Here is a 17,002-nt window from a genome sequence, read left to right as displayed (position 1 = left end):
GGGAAGAAAACCCAACAAATATCTTATTTGTTTTTGATATGCATAAGAAAGAACAAAACGGAAATGTATTTTCTCCTGATAAATACTGTCAACATCACAGGGTGTTGTCTTCCCAGGGAAAACCCAGCTTGCCAGTGTTCATGCAGATGGTGCTGGACATTGAGGCCCTTCCTTCCTTGTGTGATATTTGTAGGAATCACAGCAAAGCCCACTGCGGTTTGCATCCAGAGTGGGAGCTGAATGAGGCAGTTTGGTTCCAATATCTGCGATCAACATTCAGTTCCTACTAAACTTGCTCAATCAATACATGTTGCAAGTGCTGTGAGAGCCGTGCGGCAACTGGCACGCACAGGTTTGCAAGAAAACCAAGAGAGGATGTAATAGCGCTGAACTCCTGCAGTTCTTATATAACAAAGGGCAAATGCCTGCTGCAGCTATTCCCACAGGTGTGGTGAACACAGTGCCTCTGTCCCATGGAAATTTTCTTTTTTCCCACAGGAAAACAAGAAAAGGCCTTTCCCTTGGGGAAGAGGAAGGCAAAGGGTATGAACTGTCTCTTTCTTCTGCCTGCTTTCACAAAATGTGTGGGAGCACTTCAAGACCTCTGTTTCCCCCCTCAGGTTTGGCTGAGATGGGCTTAGGGCATGTGAGTGCAGTTCCTCCAGCCTCATTCCCAGGATTGCAGAATGACTGAGGGTGGAAGGGACCTTTGGAGATCATCTAGTCCCACCCCCTGCACAAGCAGGGTCACCTAGAGCACGTTGCACAGGATCTCATACAGTGGGTTATGACAGCTACAAACAAGGTAGTGTTCTCAGTAATACATTATTTAAATTCCATTGGAGTGATGTAAATGTCCATGCTTTAAGCTCTCCTTTTTCCTCCACAACACAAAACGCAACACAAATAACACTTCCTTCACCTCCCTTAAATGAAATCATGTCCTTCAATGTTCAGCAAGATGAAAAAGTGTTTTCTAAGACCCCTTATTTTCCTTAGGTTTGGGCTCAACCTGGTATCGCTGGTTGAGGTCACGTAGGCTTTTTGCCTGGTCTTGAACCATTGTGCAGATGTACTGTAGGAGTTTGTTTACTGGTCTTATTCTCTTGCTCAACTTGCAGAGATGGAAGGGTTTTGCTTAGGAAATCGCTGTATTAGTCATAGAGGATACGGGCCCAGAGCATAAGAGTCTTTTGTAGGCCCCAACTGTTCCTTTTCTTCCAGAGAAGGAGCTCCTTAGGCAAAATGTAGCAGTCTTAAAACGGGCAGAATTAATCTTAGAAATTATTCTTTGGGCAAGGAGGTTTCTGGCTGGTGTAAGATCCTTACAGCCATGCTGTTCCCTGCTCTCAAAGATATCAGAAGGAATGAAGCACAGCAGATTGTGATACACCGTGCACATATACGTGCACACTACATTATGTGGGAAACAGCAAAATTACTATTTTGAGTTTCCTTGAAACTCTGGAAAGAAAAACATAAATCACAGTAGTCCAGTGATTTCTCTAATTCAGACCAGGTGCCAGATATGCTGTTGTATGGCTGGCTATACAGGAGCACTTAAAATCACCTTTCATCCTTGTTCCTGCTGTTTCTAGGACCCTTTAAGTCTAATATTCTGAACAGTAAGGAAATTGGTTTCAACTGAGCCCAATCGCATTTGTCTGTCTAGGTGGTGAAAACAAATACCAACAAATACTCTTGTGTCAGAAGTAGATTTTAACCCTCTCCTGGTAAACACAGGAGTGCGATAGTTCCTTCTCAACCACAGTTTTATAAGTACAGAAAGAAAGAGAGGTAACGTTTAAATGACACATGAGATCTGGCATTGCGGCTGAGAACTAGTTTACCATTAATTAAATCTGGAGTCTGATTATCACATTAATCTAGGAAAAGTAAAAGACCAGAACCATTGAATTCTGTTCTTATACTGAATCTGAAGTTGATAATAATTTAAAAGATATACATTTAATATAGATTTATGGCATCCATTAGATTTAATAAAATAACTTGAAAAAATGTTTTACCTAGGTATAGATCCTCTTTGTCCATGAAATATAGATAACCACTGAATTGTAGAAACTTCTGATCATGATAAGCTTTGCTGAGTACTCAGTTCCTAATTGTGAACAAGGAGAAAAGGACACCTGCTGAAATACTCAATTATTAATGGAAATGCAACAAAGACCTGCCTCTGATCAGATGGACAGAGCCAGCATGCTGCATTAATAGAGAACACAGTCTTCCATATTTTATGAGAGATTTATCTAACAATGATTACATAATTAAGCATATTAATTTGGGTGACTGCTAACCTATGTAGAAGGAAAGCAGCAATATAGTAACTTATATTATAAACCTATGAGTTCTGTAATGTTGGCATGGGTCTTAATTATCCACAAATAAATCTGCACTGTGTCCACAGAATCCAAACTGTAGCACTACTATAAAACAGGTATGAAATCAGGGTGGAACACTGACTTCCAGTTTTGATTTCATAGCTGCAAATTCAAGATAAAATTCCTCCCATGAGTTTGTCTAATTGCATGTTGAACCTGTGTAAGATCTTTTCTTTCATGCTAGAAAATCTCAACACACTTAAGGGTGGAAAAAAAGCAAATTCACATCGCAGATATCTATCCAGGACAAGTATAATTTTGAGTATGAGCTCTGAAAATCCCCGAGTCAAGGTGGGGCCATAATCTATGGAAATATCGCTAGTACTAACCTTATTATATTCCTCCCCAGCCCTATGTGGTGAGCCAATATCAGAGACAGAAACCTCAAGTGCCAGTTTAGGCACTTTTATGATCTCACGTAGAATCATGGTTTTATGCAAAAGGTTTGGTTGTGCTAAATCTAGATACTTCAAGGCTTGCCCCAGTGCTTGATGTGTTCTGTTGTCTGACTGCCTAACAGTTCTGGTCAGTCAAAATTGGTTTGTACTCATCTGGTCTGCTGTAAGATGACAGGTTTGTCAAATCTTCCCCTTCATTGTCCCTGTGGCTTCCAGGGGTTCATGAAACATGTGCCACATGTTTCCCACCTCCTCACGCCCTTCTGCCTGCTCCAAGGTTGAAGAAGAAGAAGAAAGGTGGGAGCCTGACCAGGCTTCTCTTGCTCTTAATCTGGGTAGCAATACGCAGTGACTTGCCTACAGTCAAGTTGTAATTCAGCGTCAGCAGGTGGCCCAGTCAGGGCAATCCCACTGCTGTTAATCATCCCTAATCCCATATGACTGGAGAACAGATAGGGAGAGCAGATACGGAGAAACACATGTGGTCTACAGATTCTCCAGCTATGCTCGTTACGTAGCCTGGTTGCTAGCTGTGAACCAAATCCTGCACTGCCCAGCATGTGCTTACTACTCTCCTAGCTCAACAGTGCTCAGGCAGGTATCCTAACATGCTTTCCTGCTGCCAAAGGGGCAGTTGTAGCTGCAAACCCCATCCCCTTGCCAGATGGCCAGAGATGGCAGAGATGCTTACGGCTCTATAATGGAGTAGGAAGACCTGTCAGGGCCTTGTTTGCCCTTTATTCAAAGCCACTTGAATTTTCAGCCCTCAGGGTACGCTCCAAAGGCCATTTGCTTTCCCAGATCCCCAGCAATTCTGATGATTGTACAGATATGGTGTTTTTACCAGCTAAATTACAATTGAGGTTTGCACCTGGGTGAAGAAGATAATTGCTCTAGCCTATCCACACACACAACATTTAGAAGCGGGTCTGTTTATAATAAAGGCTGAGTTCTGACTGTAGAGTGAGGGCATGCTGGAAATGGATGAAAACTAAGCATTCTCTGCCTTTTGAGGAGTTGCAAACCAGTTGCAGAATGGCCCAAAAGGGTCTCTTCCCTGGGGAAAATATTGCAATCTTAATCTTCTCTTCTCCTCTTTTTTCTTTTTCTTAACAGCAGATTCTTCAATACTGGATGTTATTCTAGCCCCTCGACTGTGTGATAACTAAAGGTCTGGCACCATGTAGGCATATGGCTCCCAAAGATGGACTTGCTCAACTTCTTGGGCACATATCCACTTTTGTTTTTGATTTTTCCTTGCCCATTAAATTCAGATTTTGAGAGACCGGAGAGCTTGTACGGAGCATTTTTTGCCACCTGCAAGCTGCAGCAGGGCTGTTCCTCACTGTATATCCCCCGACGTGTGTTGTCAAGGCCTCAAGTTGAGTGCGCCTTTCACCACTTCCCCAGGAGATCCCTCCACAGCAGGCTTTGTTTTGCAACAAATATTCCCTGGTTTGTTTGTTATCTTTCCTCCTGCTTTATTTGTGAAGCAGCATCACAAAACGCCCCCTCCCTCATCGCCACCTCTGTTTTTTTGTTTCCTGTTGGGTGTTTGGCTGTGACATGCCAAAGAAAGACACAGATCACGAGGCAGAGAACATCTGGCCCGCGCCACAGTAGACAGGCAGAGGACAAGCTCGGATCAATAAAACGAAGGTTTTTTTGTCATTTTTCCTTTAGCAGGACCTTGTTGCGGGATGTACAGAGCTTCCTGGCACAGCCCTGTGGGGCAGAAAGCCCCAAGCAGGACTCCCTTCTTGTGAACACGACTGCGGCCTGCAAACGTTTAAAGGCAGCTTCTTACGAGTTGGCCACATGCTTCAAATTGTTCTGTGGTTAACCGCGACGAGCAACCCCCACACAAATACCTAGGGCTCCATGCGCCGCAGCCAGGGTGGTAGCGCGGAAGGAGGAGGGAGGGGGGCCCTTCCCTCTGCTTTTGAGGAGAAAATCGAGTTTTCTTCTGGCTTTCCAAGCCTGCTGGCGGCCGCGGTGCCGTGCTCCGCGCCGGAGTTCGCACGTTTGTTCGTGTTTATCGCTGGTGAAAGGAGCCTTGTTGGACGGCTGCGTTGACAAACACCGCAGGCCTGGTGACTGCTCTTGTGATCGGGAAGGGAAAGCATCGCCTTTGACTTTGTCCTATTCCATGTCCCTTAACTCTTATAAAAGCTGAATACTTTTCTGCTGACTCACAGAGGCAGCTGGATTTCGTTAGCTCTGGACGAGAGAGAGGAGGCTACAAGGGAAGGCCTCCCTGCTTCTCAGGAAGGCTCAGCCAGGCATTGGGTTTGGAACCCAATGCGCTAACTTGCACGGTCATCGTGGATGGAGCTTGGCTTATGGGTGCCATATGGCAGTACGGTGATCCCCACTGCCGCTTCCCTTGCTCACACTAAGCCATTTCAGAAATATCGAGGCCATATGTCCTTCCCTCAGGTGCCTCATGCCGTCTCTCCAGAGGGAGGCAGCTTCCAAAAGTCAAAGAAAGAGGGAGGTTTAAGGCCAGCAACAAGGAAAAAGACCTCCAAAGCATAAGCATGCATATAGCTCTAAAACCCTCAAAAATTCCATTGCCCCAGTTTGTATCTTCTGGAATTCTAGAAATATACAGGGAAGTGAAAAAAAAAAAAAAACAGAACTCTGTGATTGTATTTTCTTGTATTTTTGAGGGACGTAAAGCCACTGAATAACTTGTCTTATAACTACGTCCTACATGGGGACAACTTTCAAACTCAGTTGGCATAGATTTTCATGTATAGTTTATGAGAGGGAACTTAAATGGAAATACAGAGATTTATTTCTCCATGCACCTAACTTTTAGATCCATTTTAAGTTTAATCAGACATTTTCTGAATGAAAGTAAAGACTTTGCACTGTCTTGAGGGAAAGACTTGAGGCTTGAGGGAAAGACTCAAGGTGATCTGCTTGCTCAGATAAGAAACAAAACTGTTCTTTCCTTCTTCCAGAAAGCAGTACGAAAAGGTAGTGTTAAAAGCTTCCAAGTGTGGAACAATTTTGGTGAAAGCCATCTAGTTACACCGGTCCATTTTTCATCTGAGTGCGAAACATCACTGTGTGTATTAAGTTAGCTCTCCGGGACTCCTTGCCTGTCAAAACTGTTTATTAATACTTGCCAACAACAGCAAGAGAGGCAGGAGGACTGGCAGTCACGATGGTGAATGAGATGGACACATGGAGTGAGGACCTCCTCACTGATGCCAAAGAACAGGAGGGGGAAATAAGGAGGGAAAGAACATTAAAGCACGAAGTATGTAATCCTAGAACATTTAAAAGTGCAATTGGTTGCTCGGAACAGACCAAAAGAACTGGCATGGTTTAGTCCAAATAGGTTTAGTCTTAGTGCCTCAACAGTCTTTGACATGGGAGTAAATGTCAGCAGAAGCAGCTGCTGAGGTTATTGTCACGCTCACCATGGCCACAGGTAGCTGAGTTGGGAATACTGTCCTTAGATGTTCCCAAACTGGTGTGATAATTGCTTATTAAGGACCTATGAAGTGCTTGGGACAGTTATATAAAGAGGTACAAAAGAATTCCCAAAGTCTAAATCAAACAAAGCCTAAAACCTTTGTGAGAGCCTTTAGGACCAAAAAAAAAAAAAAAAAAAAAAAAAGGCGGGGAAAGGAAAAGTGTTCACATTTAAAAAAAGAAACATGCACACAATGCACTAAAGGTTGTGCTTCTGCACTTCCTGGATCTGGGTGTGAGCAGAAGAGGAAATACCAAAATACCACCAGGAAAGCAATTCCCACAATATTTCCAGACCAACTTAAACCAGCAAGTTCTGAAAGTCCTGCAAAAAACGGTAAAATAACCCAACCGACCCAGTTCCAAGTCTTCTGCTCATGAGACAGACAACCAAATTTTTAAACCTAGGAGACTTGGGTAGACCTACCAACCATTGCTTCTTGGCTCTCACCCATGCTCTCCGTTTTCTGTGGTTCACCAACCAGTAGTGACATTTTGACTCTTTTACCAGCTGCTCCTGCTTAATTGCAACATGAACATAGACCACTAAATTGTGGGTTAACATAACCACATGGCGGGGCACCAGAGTTCCACACTAACTCAGGTGGGGAGTTCCTTGCTCTCCTCATCTTTTCAGAGGTCGACGCTCCTACGCTGAGAATATACATGCATGTATTCAATAAGAACTCAAATGTCAGTGCATAAAATACCACCAGTTTACAATGTTGCCTTGTATTAACAATTAATAATTAATTCCTGAAGGCTTGAAGGTAAACAAGACATGAGTTCAACCTGGCAGGTCTCCCGCTAGTATTGAAGAAAGCCTTGAAGCAGAGTGGCGGGATGAGATTCAGGAGGCTGTGCAGAAAGCTGGCACACCAGCCAAACAACAGTTTAAAACTTCAAGTTTTAAAGTTCTGTAGAGAATTTAAAAAATGTTTCCTTTCCTTTACTGGTATTGAAAAAAAAGTGAAATACTGAAAAAGCAACAATTTAAACGTGAAAGTCTCTTGACTGACTTGCAGTATTATATATTAAAACTCAGAACATTTTCAACATTCTAATGAAAATCAGGACTGAAGTTAAATTGCTTTCCACTTTTTTTCTGGTTTTCACTATAGGCATTTTTTAATATCTAATCAAGTTCTGAAGCAATCTTTTCCCTAAAATTAGGGAACCAAACCTCTTGGAACGATGCCAAAAAGCAACTCAGGAATGTGCAGTGTAGCCAGAGCCATTAGCTAAAGGACAGAAAAAAAGTTGTAATAATGATGACTCTTTGTTCCTGCTCTCCCACATCTCGCTCAGACAACTTTTCCGTCGGTTTCAGCAAAGAAATTGGGTTTTATTTCCAAATCCTGAGTGGCCGATTCATTGCAATGGGATGGAACTAAAAGCATCTAGGGCTAACAATGCCGGCAGGGACTCCCGCATCCCAAAGTGAAGTTAAAACCTGAGCTAAGCCTCCCGTTTGCACCCAGCTTTCCCGGTCATTCAGTGCAGCACACCACTCAGCATTTCCCTCCGACGGCAGAAAGCCCCTTTCTGGCCTCTCCAACAGGGCTGCATGAAACGCGCTCGCGCTCCTGCTGCAAACTTATTTAAGAGACAATAGGCAAAATAGTTGGCACACGGATTCCTTTTAAAATTTCAAACTGGATTCACAATGAAACATAAAAGGCCAGAGAAGCATATAATGAGAGGCATAAAAGCCCTTGTTTTTAAATTCATTTTTGCTGTGATTGAGACTGAATGGGAGCCTGATTCTGCCAGTCTTCTTTTTTCAATTGCTTATGGGAGTAAAAGTTACTTACATGAGTAAGGACTTGCAGAATTTGGCCTTAAATATTTGGCTACAGAAAAGTTTACTTACATGTTATCAGTAGAGCAGAATGTGTTTTGGGAATTACAAATGGACTTTGCTATTTTTTTCTTTAAAGTTCTAACTTCAGCTACATCTTTTTTTTTTTTTTTTTTTTTTTTCCAAATTGCTCAGTAGCCACATTCAATGGACACAGTTTTAGAGCCATGTTTCAGAGGTAAACATCACTAGCCACACTTAAGCGCAATGTGCTGTAACTCACCAGGACTTGTGCAGTCTGAATTCCCATTCCAGATTTGTTCCTCAAACCTAAGGCCATTATTCCATCTCAGACTAAAACATATTCTCCCATGGGCAGCTGGAAAATACCATGTTTCTTCAGGTTTTAGGTCCGCAAAAAAAAAAAAAAAAAAAGGTAGAATAAAATAATAATAAAAAAGGGAATCCAAAGTACGGTGATCCTGAGAGTTCGGGAGTCTAAGAGTTTTGATTTGCATCCATAAAAGTCCTGACCGGTGAGGAGCTACAGGCACCACAACTGGAAGGAGAGCAGGAAGGAAAGCCTACCATGTGAGCAAAGTGAAAAAAAAAAAGGCAAAAAAAAAAAAAAAAAAGAAAAGGGAAAAAGAAAAAGGTCTGCTCAGTGGACAGCACTTGGGCTGATCGCAAGGATTTCAGGAAATCCAAACACTCAGACAGGAAATCTGAACACTGGATAAACATGCCATAATCTCCGCAGATGCAGCGCCCGGGCTGCGTCTCCCGTTAACCCTTGTGCTGCCCGCGCGGCGGTCGCGCTGGCCATGCCTCCTTCCACCCCACGGGCACCCTGCCGAGGCGCCTTCCCTCCCTATTTGTCCGTGGTGAAGCTTTAGTCGCAAAAAGTAGGATTTGTGGCGAGCCTTTCCTCCACCGCGAGTAAGAGATGTTGTGCGCCGAGTTCTGCAACAGCAGGACAGACCTGTGCCCACGCCTGCTGCTGCTCACTGGGTCTACCTGGAAGCCAGGGATTAGTTTTCTGCCTGTCCCTGCTTTTTTTTGCCTCTCTTTTGCTGTAACTCAGGATTTATCTGGCTATGCGATACTTGCAGGGTCCTAGGGATGATTTACTCCGGTGCTGCCTGCAGCAGGGGGGAGGGAAGGACACCTTGGAAATTGGAGGGAGAGAGAGTCCTTAAAGGAACAGGAGATTTGGAAAACTACTTTTACGCCATTTTGTCACGGAATTTAGGATCAAGCTCCTCAGTCCTTAGTTGTTCCCTGAGTATAGACTTTGCTCCTTGTGTCTGGTGGTTACCTCCCAACATTAACAAGATTACAGGTTTTATTTTTTTTCTTCCAGCCTTCTTAATGGAATTCCTTATTTATGTAATCTTTCTTGGCTAACACAGAAGTGCAAAACTCTTAGTCAAATACGACCATAACAAAAAGTTATCACTATCAAAAAGTTTACACTATCAAAATAGTGTAAAACTGACCCTCTCGTTCCTGCAGATATAGCTGGTAAAGTGAAGTTTATGGGAGAGTTGTCCCACTGTAATCCCACTGATAACACACACAAAGCTAAGGACGTGTGTGTTTGCAGGATGGGGATTTTGCTGAGTTTTCTGCAGGACAATTGCTGGCCTCACAGCTTTTCAGAAGCACCTGATCCCTAAGACAAGGGCCCTCTTGGAAAAACACCACTTTTCTCTTAAGAAAACTAGTGCCTTGAACTTCACATGGCCTTTGCTGGTAGCTAGTAGAGGTAATTAGACACAGAGGTAACCACCATTGACTAGTCTGCTTGCACAAAGCATGGGCCAGTAACTCATCTCAAACAGCCCTAATGTTGGTCCCACATGCAATATAATCTATATCATTTTTGTAGGGTATGAACCAGGAGAAAATATTAGCACTCTACTAAAAAAGCTTCCTTCAGCAACTTCTGCTAGTTATAGCTTCTGCTTAGTATTTCCAGGAGAGAAGCTCTGGCAAAAAAAAATATATATATATATCTGTTAGAGCATTTGCTGGAAGTGGATGGGCTTGGAAATGGAACCATGCCTACTGAGGAGGCCATCCTGGCCAAGCAGAGCCATGGGAGCCTGGCCAGATTGCTGGGGTGGAGAATGGGACTTTTGGGTCATCCTCGCATCAGGAAACCTCCTCCAGTGTCCAGCATGTCCAGCCCAGCTGTGAGACAGGAAACACCCTGAACACTGGGTCCTCAGGTTTCCTATCCCACTCCTGCTACCCTGTAGGGTGCTTGAGGCCTTGGTGGAAGAGTCGCCCTCATGAAGGCCGTGGTGGAGGTAGTGGGAGAACAGCAGTGTTACCTGCCGGGCGTCAAGTCAGCCCCAGTGCCCAGAACGTGTTACATGAAACAAGCACCAAATGGTTGCTTGATGATGTCAGGAGTGGAATGGGTGGAAAAACAGTGAAAAAAAATTAAAACATCTCAGGTCTTGAGATTTTTTTTGTTGTTGTTCCATGGGTTTTGCCAGTGAGCTATTTCGCTTATTCACTTTTTCCCATAAAAGCTCTTTCTTCACATTTTTTTTTTTGCATCTCCCCTGTTCTCATCTTTTCCTTTTAGTCCCACACTTTCTTGGAGCAGCAGGAAAAAAAAAAAAGAGAAAGCTTAGCTTTTGTTTTTCAGTTTAACTGGGAAAAAAAAAAGAGAGAAAAGGTTTATAAGGCCCCCCAAAACTGGATTCGGAAATGTTTCACAATGCAGAGACTTTTCATTTGAAAACATTCAAGCAGCTATAGAAGAAAGGAGCTAGGGGGAAGTGGGATATAATTTATTACCACTAACATCTGCTGTAAATCAGTTAGAGGTAGGCAAACATTCCCTGCCAGGGCACAGTTAGGTCAAGGTGAGAGGGACAAAGCAATAATTGAAAGGCCTGTGTTCTCCAGCTCCCTTCTATCGGCTCTGAGCAGAGGAGCAAGTGCGGGCTGCTAAACTGGTTTTCTTTTTCCTCAAAAGCTTTGTAGGGGGTAAAAAAATTAATTGGTATTTTCAGTGGAAAGCTATCAGTTTATCAAAAAGTCCCCCAAATTTATATTAAACATTAAAAATATTGTACGTTTCTGTTTTCTAGCTTAAGAAATGGTTGACAAAGGACATGCTTGTTGTGAAAAGTTTCATTTGGCAAGAAATTTCTATTAAAAAACTCCACAGAAAAATATTGCAATAGGGCCTAGTACAAAGGAGAACAAGGACAGCACGGTAAATAGAATAACGAAGCTCACAAATATAAACTGTGCAGAAACATCTAGCAGAAACAGAGTAGAGATAAAACTCGAAACTCAGTCCAATAGAATTACCAAGGCTAAAAATTGAATAGGGATTGCTGGGAGGGCACAGCAGCTGCAAAGTATCCACAATCACCTAAGAGCAAAGCCAATGGCCTGACTCAGTGCAGATGTGAAGACGCTTGACTTTAAACTGGAAGGAAACCCACATCCCTCCTTGATGCACCCACACGAGCTGAGCTTTCTGCTTGCTTGCTCTGCATCCCTGGGATGTAAGTTTTGGTAGTCCTAGAGCTGACAACAAATCCCTACTTTCTCAACAAGGAGCTCTCGAGCTACTGAATTAAGACAAATCCAGTTCATTAAAGATTAAAAGGGTTTAGCGACGCATGAGGAAGATAAAGCACAATGAACTATAATTGAGATTGTGAACTAAATGCTGGTGAAAAAATTATCATTAACTTGCAAAGCCCGAAGCGCTGTCATTTTTCATGTTTCAATGACAAACCGTTATCACAATAACTAAGAAATTATATTTTCGATATCAACTTGAAACAAAGTTCTTTCATTTTAGCACCCTACTTCATTGGATTTAGGGAAGACTTCAATAAAGTCATTAAAAAATTTGGAAAAAAAATAGACGGTCCTGATTTTGTCATTTTTTACCCTTCAGCCACCCTGAGGCTTTACACCTTGGAAAATATGACTGCTGTATTCACATTAAGCTAATTTACTTTGCCTGCTGCATGTGGCCAGTCCTGAGCACTCAGCAGTCCCAGATCCCTTGGTAGCTGCTGGGAATCGGATGCCAGTGAAATACTGTGACGCACTCAAACAAAGTCCCACATTCACACTGTGAGTCGCTCTGGATTTGCAACAACATATGCTTAAGCTTAGCAAACATTAGAGAAAATGACTAGAAAGCACTAATGAAAAAGATTTAATAAACACTGACATGACTTAACAGAAGCCATAAACACTGTTTTTTTTTCCACAAAACTTCAGGAATCAACTGGCTTAGCCACTTCTTGCTGGGCTGCAGAACACGTCTCTCTGTGCATTGGCGCTCAGTTTTAACGTGTTTGCTTAGAGATCCCTGCCAATTTTATTACAGTCCTCTGCTGCTTAAATGAGCAGCCGTGGAGGTTTACTTTGGAGATCAGCATCCCTGCTGGCAAGTTTGTGTTCGCAAAAGCACCGAGCCCCCTTCATGCAGCAGCAAACCATGTGCCCTTGCATTAAACAACAAATGCTGCCGCTCTCCCCACAGTTCATTCAGCGAAACACAACAGGAGCTGTGTTCTGACAGGTTTAACAACATGTTCCTACGCTTATTAAGCAAATAACACCTCCCCATGTTACAAAAAGTGTCCACAAGTTAGAAAGTGTCTAACAAATTCACTTGACCCTTGGTGAGGACAGCAACTGTAGCCATGCGATGGGAAGCTGGACAAGGGCTTGCATTAAATATCATCAAATAGAGTTGCTTACAATGTAGCAGGCGTGGTTCATTTTCAACTTTTCCTTTTTGGTGTTTTTCATTTTTTATAGGAAAACAAAACCCACAAATGTTAAAATGTTTCCTTCTATGCCTTTCCTCTTTCTTCCTTGACCCCAAAAGAGGAATTTTTCATAGTTCTTTCATAAGTCTAACTGGTGGCTCCAACATTTGATGGAGACATCTGGAAACTCCAGGTAGTGTTGAGAGACAACTAGAGGTTAAGTTATACACCACCTACACTAACAGTAACAAAATGCTGTGATTTGAACTTCTGAGTGTGAGTCTGCATCAACCCCGGAAAAACTCCAGGCTGTGAACTCCCGAAAGGGCCAGGTTAGCAGAACCCATCCCAAAATCCCAGATGATTGAGGTTGGAAGGGACACCTAGAGATCATCTAATCCAACTCCCTTGCTCCAGCAGGGACACCCAGAGCATGTGGCACAGGGTGGCATCCTCCAGGGTGGCTTCTCTGCAGAGAAGGAAACTCCACAGCCTCTCTGGGCAGCCTGTTCCAGGGCTCTGTCACCTTCACAGGAAAGAAGTTTTTCCTCACATGGAGATGAAACTTCCTGTGTTTTAGCTTGTACCCATTATCCCTTGTCCTGTCACTGACCACCACTGAGAAGAGTTTGGCCCCATCCTCCCTACATTTTGCCCTCAGGTACTTATACATATTGATCAGATCTCCTCTCAGTCTTCTCCAGGCTAAACAGGCCCAGCTAACATCAGACATCCTCAGAGCATCATGCCAGACATGAGTTCTCCCTTGACTACTAAACAGCTCCTCAACTTCCTAAAAGCTGGTGAAAAATATGTCTCTACACTCTGTTGTCATTGGTTGTTTTCAGAAGATTTAAATGACAAACACATCATCTGAGCTCCAAACACACCCCACGCTGATCACCAGATGAGTTTAGCAAGCATGAGATTGTTTTTAAAGGAAGTAAAAAATGCCCACGATCTAAACTTTTAGAAGTCATACAAGTAATAATTATAAGCATTTTTACAAGTAAAGATTAGTCACATGCATAAAAATTAATGCTAAAATTGCTATAAATCCTTTGTCACCAGGAGATGAAGATTTAAGATAAACAGGTACCGAGACTTGTAAGCACTGTATATTTGTATACAGTATAGTCCATATACAAGAATTATTAGTCTAGAGAGTTTTCCAGTGGGATCTAGAAAAGGAATATCACAGGAAAAAAAAAGATAATGATAATGGTAAATGCCAGTTACAATGCTTTGTAAACTGGCAATGATCATCATGTAATTATTAGATCATGTACAATGATGTACATGATTGGATCATGTACAATGATCAAGACAATCCTAAAGCCAGATCCTTCCTTGTGTCTGAAATCCTTCAGGCCTTCAGATTTTTGTGTGTATATGCACATGTACGGGTGGTCAGAATCCAGACCCTCAAATACTGAAACAGGACTGAAAAACAAAGGCAAACTGTAAAAAGCCTGCCATGTGATGGCCAGAAGCATGTGGATAAGAATGAAATGGGACATGGGACTTTCAGGGAAAGGTGGGACATTTGCAGAAGGAAACCAGGATGATGAGGAGTAGATGGTGTGATTGCCTTCGTTAGATCTGGTTACTCAGGAAGTGCTGCATCCTGCAGAGTCAGAAGGGCTGCTGCTCCTGCTCTCCTCTACTAACACATGTGGGCCGTAACCAGAGATGTCTGATGAGGGGAAGGTAACTACTAGAAGAGAGACTTCTTATGGCCATGGAAGAAGAACTTCCACGAGCAAGGAACATGGTTTGCAGGTGTCTAACTTCCATCTCTTCCCATGGCTTTCCTGCTCTTGCTGGTTATGGTCTGACTGTAGAAGATGAAGTAAGAGACACCTTGCACTCTTCTGTAGGAGATGATGGCCACCCTCGCCTCATTCTCCCTCACCCTGAGTATCTCAGCAAGTGCTCCCTGGCTGGTGCTGTGATCCTGTCTCAGTCAGAAGTGCATCCTGGAGTCTCACTGAGCAGCCTGAGCTCTGGTCTGGAGGTTTCCAATGCTATGGTGGTTGCACATCTGGTTCAGGGCTACAGAGCACATACAACATAGGTCACACTACATTAAGCATGAATTAAGCTGCCTCCTGGCTGCTTTATATCCCAGGCTGTAACTCACTGTGCCAACATGTTTGTTTGTGAGTGAGACAAGGACTCCTTTTGTGGCAAATGTCTGCTTCTGTCCTACTTTTTAGTTCCTACTTCATGCTTTAGCCCAAAGATTCTGCATACCTGGTGCCTAGAGCAACCACACAAGATTATCCAGATTTTCACACAAATGAGGGACCCTGCACTTTTCCTTTCATGAAGGTGAAAGTGGGGGATCTACTATTCAGTTCAGGCTTTGGTTACTCCACGACCAAATGCTAGGTGCATCCTGCTCCTAACTCCCTAAAACTTTCCTGGCAGCCTCTCTGCTGTCCAGGGCACTCTGCATCAGCGATGAATGAAGTTTGTCTCCTTGATACATCTCCAGGTTAAGGATGGTTAGGGATATGTTTGAGCTCCTCTTCTGGCCATGGCTTTGCCTGAACTCACACCCCAGGCACTCCCAAACTTGTGTGTCCAGAAGTGTTTCAGCTTCAACCCAACCCACAGTAAGACCCAGGCATGTGGACCAGCCCCACTGCCTTCATACATGGTCCCACACATGTGGTTTGGACAAAAGAGAGCATGGATCCCTATGGCTTCAACTCTCCGATCCCCGTGCGACCTGCCTAAGCGTGGGGATAGTTCTCTTGTGTTACGTGCTCTGTGTTGGTTCTGTTTGCACTATCACTGTCAACTGGGTCTCCGAGTCCATCCCTGTGTCTGAATTTCTTTGGGTGGGAAGCCTGTGGTCTTCTTCCAAACTTCAGCCTGAGTGTAAGTCGACACCAGATGAAGAGAAACTTTGTGGGGAGCGGGTGACAGAATCACAGAACGGTCGAGGTTGGAAGGGACCTCTAGAGATCATTTAGTCCAACCCCCTGCTCCAGCAGGGACACCCAGAGCACGTGGCACAGGGTGACATCCAGGTGGGTTTTGAAGATCTCCAGAGAAGGAGACTCCACAACCTCTCTGGGCAGCCCGTTCCAGGGCTCTGAAACATCAGATGCAATTTTACGCCCTAAGACAGCACAGACATTCAGACACATCTCAACCTCAGTTCTGCATATACAAATGGGAATAATCACTGTGGGATAATTTTGAATAATTCTCTGAATTAATAGGAATAATTCTGACTGTGTAACGTAAGACTCAGTTGCACTACAGGTCACTGACTGCGCAGATGCTTCAGGGATGGGAATTATAAGGCCTAAGCATGCCTCTCTAGCATTTCTACCATCATAGCTCTAATGATCAACTTGGATTCTTCACTGTAGAGGGAATTAGAGAAAATATAGAAGATGAACTGGATGACATCAGTTTTCCCTCTATTACTTGAATGCTTTAGGTACGTTCTGTATGAAGCTTGGTGTTGTTTCATAGCAAATACAAGAAGTTTAGACAAGAATGCATTCTTTTCCACGGGAGGTACAATATAAATTAATTCTAAAATGGACTTGGAATCAACAGCCACTGCCGTTTGCTGTAGGAGAAAATAAAAGAGGAATATTAACTTCTGTGGGAGGAGGAGCTGTACCTTAAAAAAAAAAAAAAGGTGCTATTGAATGTAAAGCTGGTTTGGAAAGCTAAGGTAATTGGAAACACATGTTCCTGGCTGCAGATGTACAGCACATAAACTTCAGGAAAAAAATAGTAATAGAAAGGACATAGAGTATTTGAAAATATAGTGAGAGAAGTCAGTATTTTACAACTTGTTAATCGTGACTATACCTGCAATATTGTTTTGCTTTGTTATCATCCTTAAAAATACAATTATATCTGCAAACTTCCTGGTGAACACCAACTTCATAATAAAATAGAGATCGAGCTATGTTGGAGGATAGTGTTACATAAGGAGAATATTTTAGTAAACTATCTGAACAAAGATGACTCATAATGATACAGCTGAATATTTTATTTTAAACAGAAAAAGTTGTGAATTACTTAGCTCCTAAAAGTAACACGCCTCCCTTTTAACTTTCAATGAACTGTGTTGACGTTGCAGGAGTTTCTAACGTTTTCAGTACAGCAATTCAT

General features: G+C 43.0%; 1 protein-coding gene across 3 annotated transcripts in view; it reads right to left on the bottom strand.

Annotated features, from left to right (window-relative positions):
* ASAP1 (ArfGAP with SH3 domain, ankyrin repeat and PH domain 1) overlaps positions 1-17,002 on the bottom strand; it is a 153,215-nt gene that overhangs the window by 117,848 nt on the left and 18,365 nt on the right. For 2 of the 3 annotated variants that reach the window (XM_088534962.1, XM_088534982.1), the window contains exon 1: positions 8,371-8,724. The exons of the other annotated variant lie outside the window; for it this stretch is intronic. The gene's annotated coding sequence lies outside the window, so the exon portion shown is untranslated. Of the gene's footprint in view, positions 1-8,370; positions 8,725-17,002 lie in introns of those variants that run through there. 3 annotated transcript variants of the gene reach the window in all.

The sequence above is a fragment of the Tinamus guttatus genome, unplaced genomic scaffold (assembly GCF_059628265.1).
Source record: "Tinamus guttatus ecotype Peru unplaced genomic scaffold, ASM5962826v1 Tinamus_guttatus_pri_ptg000038l, whole genome shotgun sequence".
NCBI classification, from domain to species: Eukaryota; Metazoa; Chordata; class Aves; order Tinamiformes; family Tinamidae; genus Tinamus; species Tinamus guttatus.
The sequence above is the reverse complement of the archived record's forward strand: the minus strand, read 5'-3'. Positions and strand labels throughout refer to the sequence as shown.